This window comes from Chinchilla lanigera, unplaced genomic scaffold, assembly GCF_000276665.1.
Source record: "Chinchilla lanigera isolate Chin_1 unplaced genomic scaffold, ChiLan1.0 scaffold00017, whole genome shotgun sequence".
NCBI lineage: Eukaryota > Metazoa > Chordata > Mammalia > Rodentia > Chinchillidae > Chinchilla > Chinchilla lanigera.
This window is the reverse complement of record NW_004955418.1, coordinates 16,494,668-16,505,743: the sequence shown is the minus strand read 5'-3', so window position 1 is coordinate 16,505,743 and position 11,076 is coordinate 16,494,668.

The window sequence follows — 11,076 nt, the reverse complement described above, 5'->3', positions numbered from 1 at the left end:
ATATATAGATGCAAGATACCTAAGATAGTTGTACTACTAAGTTCTGTTGTTTTATTGTAAAGAATAGCTAATGCTTAATTTTTTTGACCAATTTTACATTCTTATGTCTGGTAATCTGAACAGCTACTTTCAAGATAAAAATATGCCATATAACAACCATTTTTGATTTCCTTTCATTTTGTTTCAAAATTCTGTATTGGTTTTAATGTTCTTTCTTATGTTTTATTCTCTTTATTAATGGCAAATGAAAAAAAGACATACTATAAAGTTACACTAATTAACATTATATGGTGATGACATAAGAATATACATAGAATCAATGAAAAACAGTACAATACAGGTGTGTGTATGTAAAAAAAAAGAAAATAGAGATGTTAATGTTGAATTAAATCAATCACTAAGCATAATTAGTCTTGTTGGTATTGATGGAGACATGTTGTAGGTGTCGAGATTTAGGAATGCATGTCAATGATACAAGGGCATTCTTGGTTCATAACTCATGCATTCTGAACTCTGAGTCCCTGTCCTGTACTACAGACAAGGACGGAGGGATGGAGTTTTTAATGCAGAGACCTTTAGCATCACTAGGAGCTACCTCCTTGGTACCCCAGCTTCTTCATTGTATCCTCTAGCCACATTCCTTGACCTGAGAGCTCCCATGTACCAACTGGCATCAGGCGACTTACACATCTGCCTATTTATTTTATCTTGAGAGCCAGAAATGAATTAATATCCTGGAAAGGAGTTAGTATGGCTGGTTTTGTAGGTAAATACAAATATGGTAACTAGAGCGCTTACAAACAACTTTAAGCAACATATTATGATTTTTAAGCTCAAAAAATGAGTGTAGGGTTTAAAAAATCTCATTGATAATTTTAAAAAATGCAACTACTTTGTATAATCTTAATGATCCTATTTGCACATGATAAAATGTAAACATTATAAAAATGTTGTGCAGTGAAAAATGAATTTTATTCCGTCTTAAAGTCTAGTGCCTCTGTCCCCCGTGCTTGCTTCAGAGGTAGTCACTACTAGTTTCTTGTTAGTATACTTCCAGAAATATGCTTAAATAATAAAACTTAAATATTGTGTGTAAAGATCCCTGTAAGAAAACCCAATTAGGAATATGATATGTACTCATCTTATTTATTATGGACTCATCTTATTTAATACTATTATTTAAGTACTTATGTACTCATCTTATTTAAGTACTCATCTTATTTATTATTATTACTTATTATTATTTTGAGAGATTGTCTTTTTTTTTTTTCCCAGTCCCGGGAATCGAACTCACGGCCTTGCGCTTGCCAGGCAGACTCTGTGCTGCTGAGCCAAATCCCCAGCCCCTTGAGAGATTGTCTTACTATGTTGACCAAGCTGATCTCAAACTCCTGGGCTGGAGTGATCCTCCTGCCTTAGCATCCCATGAGACTAGAATTATATTGGTAATGCACACCACAGCACAGCACCTGATTGTTTTTATTTTTTAATGAACTTAACCATGTTTTCTTTCTTGGAAGTTGTTCATATCCCCACAAATTGCTTTATTCCATTTTAAAATGGCTAAATGGATAAGGAGGAATTTGCCTAATTTATTAAAGAAGCTCTCTATTAACAGATATTTAGGTTATTTCTATTCTTTTGAAAATGCAGGAGGGCCACCAGATTGAGACCAACAACTTAGTGACTTAGAAAGAACTTGTCTCAAAATAAGAAATAAAAAGGGGGTTATGGATATAGCTCAGTATGAAGGCCCTGCATTCAAACCCAGTACTGAAAAATAGTAAACTCCACTGTATGAAAAGCTTAGTATGAATGTATTTGTACACTTTTGCATGTCTGCTTGCAGTATACCTATAGGCTGAACAACAATGTGAAGAGAAATATCGGACTATACTAGAAAAATACAGATATTATGAATTTGATGACCCATTACCCATTTACCAGCCTGCCGTCTAGAGCCACCTATTTAAATTTCTGTCTCCATTTCCTCATTTGTAAAATGAGTATAAGTAATCGTACCTTCAAGAGATGTTATAAGTGGTAAGAGAGCTAATATAAGTACAGTATCCTGACATCTATATGTAATACATTTTCCATAAATTATATTATTAGGATGATTAACTAGAAGCCAGGACCTTCTCTTTTAAAAACATCAGTACCAGTTTCGGAGAGTAACTGGTTTTCCCTTAAACTTGATGAAGATCTCTAAGCTTCTTATAAATATTGATATGATTTATTCTAAGTATCAACTCAAGGAGATATTTGGTAGAGTAAATTGAGAATAGGAGTTGCTGGCTGTAGTTAGAAGTGAAAAGCTAAGTTTAGTTTTATTTTTCCTCCTCAAAGGAAGCTTAAAGTTCAGCATTGTTAGGCCTTAATGTACTTATCTGTTGCATGTAGTAATTAGATTATTTGATCTCTAAGGTACTTTCCAGCTCCAACAATTATGTTTTTACTTATTCTATTCTCAAAATGAAATGTGACTTATATGGCTTAGACAGTTGTGGGAGATATACTTAGATTCTGACTCATCTGAAAGTGGGACTTTGCATATGTTGTTCCTTCTGCATGGAATTACCCTGCCATCTGCTTGCTGTGTCTCTATAAAGACTGCCTGGGTGTCCCTGCTGAGTTTGGTGCTCTCCCCTTTTGAGCTGTCATAGCCCCTGCGCTATGGGATAAGAGTTTTGAAGAGCTTTGGTGTGGAGTTTTTGATGTATCTAGAAAGAAATAACATGTTTTTTTTCTTTGATTGTAAGTTGTAAAAGTCAGGACTCTACAAGGAGCAAAGCTATATGTGCCTAGACAAGTCAGTTACAGGGAGAAATCATGCCCTATAAAGCTTCCACGTTCCAGAAGAGGAAAAGTTCTCTAGCGGGAGTGAAGGGTGAGTAGACATTGTGGGTCCCTGAAACAGGAGGGGGCCAGGAGGCCCAAGCTCCCCATCCTTGATAGCACCCAGACAGGTAGGAAGAATCTAGCATAAAAATGGTGGTGCAGGTCATTCTGGATGGATAGACCTGAGGGAGCTTGTGGAAGTCCCACAGAGGGTGCACATCTTGACAGCAGATGATGATAGTCTTGTACTGGACATGAACATGGGAGGGGGAAAGGGATGAGGTCGGGCCTGCTGTGGTGTGAAAGCAATAGAATGATCTCATGTACCCTAAAGGAACAAAAAAGTTGGCTAAATAAGAACTGGACCCCAAGATACTTTCGACTGGGGACATGAACAGAATCCAGAGTGACCTGCATGGACCAACTCCTGAAGACTAGGCGCAGGACTGCTCAGCACATCACCCGTGTCAGTCAGTCCTCCCAGCCTGCACTAGAGAAATGCAGCAATCACACACTGGCAGATGAGGTACTCCATAGTAGAAGTTAATTTGGTCTGTTAATGTAGAATTATTAAAAATGTAAGTAAATTTTTAAGGCCCTCAAATACTTCTGTTTGATACTTTGTCTTCTTCTTTGGGTTGCACTTTGAGGGAAGGCAAAAAGTCTTCATTTTCTTTTTTATTTGTTCTCCTACCTTGCAATACTGACACAGGAGAAGTGTGCAGAAAGCATTTTGAATGAATAAATGTACTTTCATTGGTTAGCTGTCTTAAGACACAATCTACTGTAGGTGTTTTCACACCCCTGTGAAGTAGGCATTATTATCTCCATTTTGCAATCGAAAAACCAAAGCTCAGAGAGCTGTGACAACCCATCCAGGGGCAGCAGGAGACAGATCTGCTCGCATCAGTCTCCCTTCCTCGGGAAAAGTGGTGCTTTCCTTTTACTGGCTGAAAATAACTACAGAATAAGAAGGAAAATTAGTTCTTCATGTATGTTACTAAATTTATAGATAGTATATATTATATATCTTTTAAATATGCTCTAAATAAACATGTGTGGTCTGCTCATTTTACTTTTATTATTGCTTACAAATTTTCATAAAGTACCCAGGTTTTTATAATCTCACAAATATAATAAATATATAGACAAAACTATAGTACTGCCTTATTTATAAAAGAAACATATGATTTTTGTAAAAGCTTTGTAAGATCAGAAAAAGATGTTAAAATACACTTCCTCTAGCTATCCAATAACAATCTTCAGTTATTATTCACCCAGGTTCTAGAAATACATATTAGGAAATCCATACCAATGCTTTGTCTGTAGGTCACATCACGAATTTCTGTATAACACAGAATATTCCGTGCTCATGGAGCCAAAAACCATCTTTGTAGATGGAAGTGCTCAAGGGGAGAAGACATTGTAGTTAGGGCCTAACAGGTAAATGGTAATTCTCAGTATGCAAATCACTGTTTTATAAGCTCTGCCAGAAAACTTTGAAAGATTCAAGGAAAGTAAAGATATTCATATAATGCAGCAAGATAATTATGAAGAAAATAATGTTTAATTGCGATTTGAAATACCATAAGGGCCATAATAGTAGCTCAAAGCTTGGTTTACAAGTAGTTTAACAATCCTAGAGAGAGGAGGGCTATTACATCCAGAAGGGACCTGACCACCTGGCCTGAGAGTGTCATAGTACACACAGGAAGGGCGTCGGCACTTCTGTTTTATTGGTGTAAAGAGAGGGTAGGTAGAAAGTCAGCCCTGGCGTACAGTGCAGATTGGGCCAAGCAGCAATATACTCTCTCCTTTCCCGGAGGGGCCTAGAAACACTGTGCTCAGGCCAAGAGTAAAAGTTTAGCACTCAATTTGCATTTCAAACTTTCTAGAAAATTAACATGTCTATTTCAAGCCACTTAAAGAAGAAAGGCACCTTCCACCAGGGCATTAGAAGCCTCTCCATGTGAATAGAAACCAGTGTAGAATTGTTTTGGCTTGTTTCCATGGTGTTTAAGAAAGTAGTAGGCCTGGAGGGCACACTAAATTGACTTGATGTTTTTACTTTTTTGACATGTGGGGACTAATCGCATTTCCATGCCAGTGAACCCTGTCAGCTGCTGCAGATTAAAATATAATTAGTCTTTCCCTTTAATTGGCCATGTAAAAAACCCATCATCTCAAAGCCCTGGCCTGGTGCTTCAGAGCACAAACTTGGGGCCTCATTGCCTGCATTTGAATCCTGATTCTGCAATTTATAGGGTATGAGACTTTGAGTAAGGTACTAAAGATCTTTATGCATGATTTTTGTTGTTGTTGTTGTTCATTTCTACCTATCTCATGGAGTTTTTATAAGGATTAACTGAGTTTGTGCACTTAAAACAATGCCCGGCACATTGTAAAAACTGTAAAAATGTTAAATAAAACTTCTCTCTGACTGCTGGTGAGCCAAGACTAAAACAGCTAGCTGGGAGTGAGCTAATGACATATGGCTGACTTGAATGTCTCATAATAATACTAAAAAAAGTGCCAGTGCTTTTATGACACAGTGGGTGGTTGGGCAAGTGAAAAACAGGCAGGTTAGGGCTGAATATTATAGGAGTCTTGAGAAACCCACTGTGTTGTTTAGGCAGGCAAGGTATGTTAGGGCTGGCCAGGGAGGTGAACACGGAAAGCTGGACTACTTTAGGAAGAGGATGCATATTTCTCTGATTATTTACCTGGATTATGGGATGAGTTAGATGAGACAAAATGAGGCCAAGGAACAGACTGATGATATCCAGAGTTTGTGCTTCTATGCTTTTGGATAAATCAGAATTTGAATTTTGCTATTTCTTATTCTACTGGTTAATAGCAAAGAAATTACTTCTTTCCAACTGGATGAGAGAGGTAATTTATTGGATGTGGGGAAGCTCACATAATCAAAGGAAAGGCAAGAAAAGAAATTTAGAAGGACCAGGAAATAATACTACCAAGAGGCTCAGAAGCATAGACTGCTGGTTCAGCCAAACAACACCTTTTCCCCTTGGCTCCAAGCTCATGTTCCCCCAGAGAGAGAATCAGATTGGCCCAGCATGGCTCCAGAGCCCAGCCTTTGGCTGGAGGAGAGAGCATCTTAACTGGCAGTCACATCTGTCTGTGTCAGACCGGAGAGGCTTTCCGGAGCAAAATCACAGTGCTATTACTAGAGGAAAATAAAGGAAGCAGACTAGACAAAAACAAAAACAAACAAAACCCCCAACAAATGCCTACCTCACTGCTCTCTGCAACTGATGGGGAGGACAAAAGGTAGTACGAGAGAAGAGACCCTAGAAACTTTGACTTTTAACTTCGGTACCTGGATAGCCTTCTCTTCTGGTCTTGAGGCTGGACTCTGTACTGGATCTTAGCCAAAAGCTGGAGCAGAGACTGAGGCTGAACTTACACCAGGAAACGTGCCAAGGCTCTGATGGGGTCTTCTCATCCTAACATACTTTGACTTAAAATAGCTTAAAACATTGTGTGGATTTTTATGAAAAAGACAGCTATTCTATTAGATGCTTAGAGTACCTGCTGTCTCTCTCTCTCTGTCCTTCTCTCTCTCCATCCATCTCTCTCTGTCTCTCTATCATCTATCTATCTATCTATCTATCTATCTATCATCTAATCAATCTATCTATCTATCATCTATCAAAGCAAACAAAGACAACCCATTTCCAAACACCAACCAACCTCCTCAAAGCAGAAAAACCTCCAGCCTTATCCTCTTCTATTCAGAAATTTGTGGTCAGAGAAGCAAGACAAGCATGTAGACAAATAAAGTACATAATAACAATATAGAGTGGAAATAATATAACAGAGAAACACATCCAACAGGCACAGCTAACTCTGCCTGGGAGATTCAGTAGAGATGGCATTTAACTAGTTCCTGAAAAATGAATGAACACTTACACTTTTAAATTGAGACATTTATTATATAAAAAAAGACCCTAAATTATAAACATTCTTCATACTGCTGTCAGCAGCACCAATTCCATCCCCTGGCAGCATAAATATTGCCCTGTCTCCTGGGCTGAAAAGTGGGGTTGTAAATAATACCTTGAAAGCCAGAAAATGAGGAATAAATAAATCGTCACATTCCCAAGTTAAAACAACCTGTAAATGGTACCGTGTTCATAATAATCTGCAGTTTCATGCACTTAACTAGGTGTGAAATAAGCCAGGTGCCTTCGAGACTTGTCAGACTCATCAGCAGCTGTCACTCGTTGGCTGGTTAACTTGAAGGTCAGAGCCTCTGCTGGACTGGGCTGGGATCTTGGGTCAGCTATTGGCTTCTCAGTGCAGGGGCTCCTTATGTACTTAACATCATCTCTTGGTTAGGATTCATTTAAAATACACTTTTATGTTTGCAAAGTGTCTAGAACTTAATTTCTTCTCTAGAAACTCAAAGGAGGAAAAGGAATAGAGTGATAATAATTTACTCAAAATTCATTTGGATAAGAAGAATTTAATCAAAATAAGGTGATAAAGCTTCACCAATTAGCAGTTATTCTTAAATGAAAAAATATTGTCCAAATTTATTATGACAATAGTATATTATCCTGTGGTAATAGGAGTTTCTTTTGGGATGCAGTATCAAAACTGGACCCTCACATGTGAGAGGAAAACATTCTCCCGCTGACCTACATCCCCAGCTTGCAAATAGGTATTTTAAAGTGTTGGGAAATATACATATATTCTTTTCTCTTGCCATAAATGTTCTATCTTATTGCATTGTATGCATCTATGTAAATTACCTAAGATCACTTTTTAGATCAATGTGGGAAAGCAAAGAGGATATGAATGATTGAATAGATAAACAGCTCTAAAACGTAAAATCTATTTTAAGAACTGCATTAGTTATCTAATTTGAGCTGACGAAAACTGCAAAGTCCCATATATGGTTCCACTGACACCATTCTTTTGCCCCAGATAAAGTAGTCACTGGAACACTCAAGCTGTGTCTTGATTTTGCTTCTGCCCCCCTGTGTGTTTTTAAAATACTGCCCTGGTCCAAGAGCATTAATCGACCTCCCAGGTCACATCGACATGAGATGGTTAGTGATTCCCTTCCAAATGTTGTATAATAAGTTATCAACTTACTTCAAGTCTTTCTGACACTTAAAATAAAGTAAACCCATGTAATCTGTGAGATATTAGTGCAAACATATTTGGTTGTAGTCAATTTTCATTTTAGTAAAAATTCCTACTCTATTTTGGTTAAAATCTGTCAAGCAAAAATCAACTCTAAGGATATGGGTGAGGAGAAAAAGATTCTGGATTACCTATAGATTTATCATTTGTGGGAATATCAAACAACTTATTCAGTATTTACAGTTGGACTTTATCTAGCTTTCATAATAGTATTCCCTAAGTGTCAGTGGGGAGCAATTCTTTAGCACTATATTTTGATAAATTGAATTCATATATTAGAATATTTTTACAGATTCTTATTCATTCTTGCTCATACAACTTTCTCTAAAGCCAGAAGTGGCACATCTAAAACCCAGGCACTCAGGAGGCTGAGGCAAGGGGGAATCACAAGTTTGAGGTTAGCTTGAGCTACAGAGTGAGTTTAAGACAGGCCTGGACTACATAACTAGATTCCATATCAAAATAACCCCATCAAGCAAACAAAAGGCTTTCTCATATCTCTGTATTAGAAGAACATGACAGGGAAAGGTTCAGGGTGAGTGGCATAGAGGAAGGGAGAGAAATCATAGAAACTCACATTCAGCTAAATGATCCCTTGAATGCAATTTGAAGATAAATATTCTATTCCACATTATTTTTTCTCTGTCCAGTTGACAGAATAACAGGAAATCAATCAATCCCTCAATCACAATCAATGAGCCTGGAGCCAAGCTCATCTAAGTGATGATGGATGACACTTAAATGTGAGTTAGTGACTGATTTGGAGGAGTTTCAGAGGAGTAGAGGTAACAGCAGCAAGGTGGGTTTTACCTTGGACATGGAGAGGACAGGATGTTGGCTTAGTGATGACACACTCTACCCAACAACCTCTAGCTGCCTGAGAAGTTGCCCCAGATCCTGCCTCAGACCCAATAGATTGAAACAAGCCCATCTGAAATGATTTTTTTTCTGCTGTGTAATTTTTATACTAATACATTAAGCCTAGAAATCTACACTTAAATATCCAAGTGTATCTGTATAGAGGCAAACAATTCCCAGCAATGCCTCCATGACAATATGTAGTTTGTTGCTAATTAGGAAAAGCGCAAGTCATAATGAGATGTTCCCTTGCTTGCTAGAGGACTGCTCACCTAAAGGGTTAAAATATTCAGCTCAGGAGGGCAACCACCTGGTTCACAAAAAATCTCCGACAGGTGCTGTTAGCAATGCACATTTAGTTGATGTTTTAGGCACGCAATATCTGTGCACAAGCTCAAAAATACAGTCAAACTACAGACAATCCTTAATATGAGCATTCCTGGGGCCTCATCCTCTCTCTAGCAACAAATTTTCCCTCATGTCAGTAAACGCTCAGTGCCCAGCTAAGCCACTGCCTTTTCTCCTCATCCTCCCTAGACCAAAGCTGCCAGCATGCTCTTTTTCCCAGATGTTAAAAATCAACACTTCAGCAAGGTGATTGCCAAACAGAAGAGGAACATTTTATAAATGCATCCTGGAAGGATGACAGACCCAGGCCTTTAGCAGATTCAAGTGAGGAAAGCTCAGACAAAGAATATATGGCTCGCATTCTCCCAGCCCCTGCTTGGACCCTATGGTATAGATTGAACTGTATCACTGGGTAAAAATACCAGTGCTGCAGGTCCATTAAAGATTTATTTACTATGGAATGTTTTCATAATGGAAAACAGCTATAAGGTGTTTCTGTTAAATCCATTTCTTTTCGTTTCGGTCCAGTTAGGAAATACTGTCCAGTTCCCATCAGTCTTTCTATTGTCTTATTTTTTGGGTGTCTTGTCTCTTGTAAGTGACCTTCTTCCCCACAGGCCAGGGCAGTGAATTTTGAGTAGTTCTGCTTGGGGCAGCTGTCCTTGCTGGTTCCTAACCCATGCAGGCTTTGTTGGGTACCGTGCTGGTGGGCTTCCCAAGATACCCAGCCTGGTAGATTGGGCTGATTAGTCATAGAAACTGCTCGTTTTTAGAGATTTTTTTCCAACCTTCTCTGGCGCCAACATCATCCACTTGATGATCAGAAGCTTTTAGTCAGCATTTCTGCAATGAGAAGAGCTTCAAATAAGCTTCCTTCTCTTCAGGAATATAATGCCCAGGCCTGAGTAAGTAGGCTGTCCCTTGAAAGAAGTACAGTAAGCGACTTTCAAATGAGCAGGTGAACACATGAATGCTTTTCATTTAAACATAGAACAGAACACTGTTTTGGAAACTCTAGGAAACAAGTCTGAGAGTGTATTTTGAGGTTTGTAAACTGGCTGGGTGTGGCAATGCATACCCCTAAATGCAGTACTTGGTGAAGCTGAGGCAGGAGGATCATAAGTTGGAGCCTTGCCTGGACAGCTTAGTGACTTGGTGAGATCATGTCTCAAAATAGACACTTGGTTCAATTTTGACTACCGCAGAAAAACTTTTTTTTAAAAGTAAACTTGCACATACTGTCTTGGAGACATTTTGATTCTATTAAGATTTAAAATGCACATTTTTTTTTATTTTTTGTTTTTTTGAGACAAGGTCTCGATATGCAGTTTAGGTTGACCTTGAACTTCCTATGATGCCTAGACTGGCCTCAAACTCATGGCAATCCTCCTGTCTCAGCCTCCTGAGTGCTGGGATTATACGCATGCACCACCATGCCCAGTTTACAATGCACATTCTTGACCAAGGAATTTCACTTCTAAGACTGTATCCCCCAAACTACCCCAGCATACATGTTCAAGGCAGAAATTACAAGGATATTTATACAGCATTGTTTGCAGTAAAAAAGATCAGAAACAATTTCAATAAGTGTCTATTTTATAGGGGCCTAGTAATAGAGGTTTTTATAATCCATCAGATAGACTCAAGAATTGTTAAAAGATCGAGGTGGCTCTAGATGTTCTAACATGAAAAATTTCTAAAATATACCAGATATCAAAGGATAAGACCTGCACTGCTATTTGTGTGAAAAGGAGAGAGAGAACTGCCTATACCCACTTGCATGTGTGTATAGTATGTGCTGAAGAGGACTGGAAAGGTGAGAGAGAGATATTGAAGGAGGTGTTTCACTGTTTG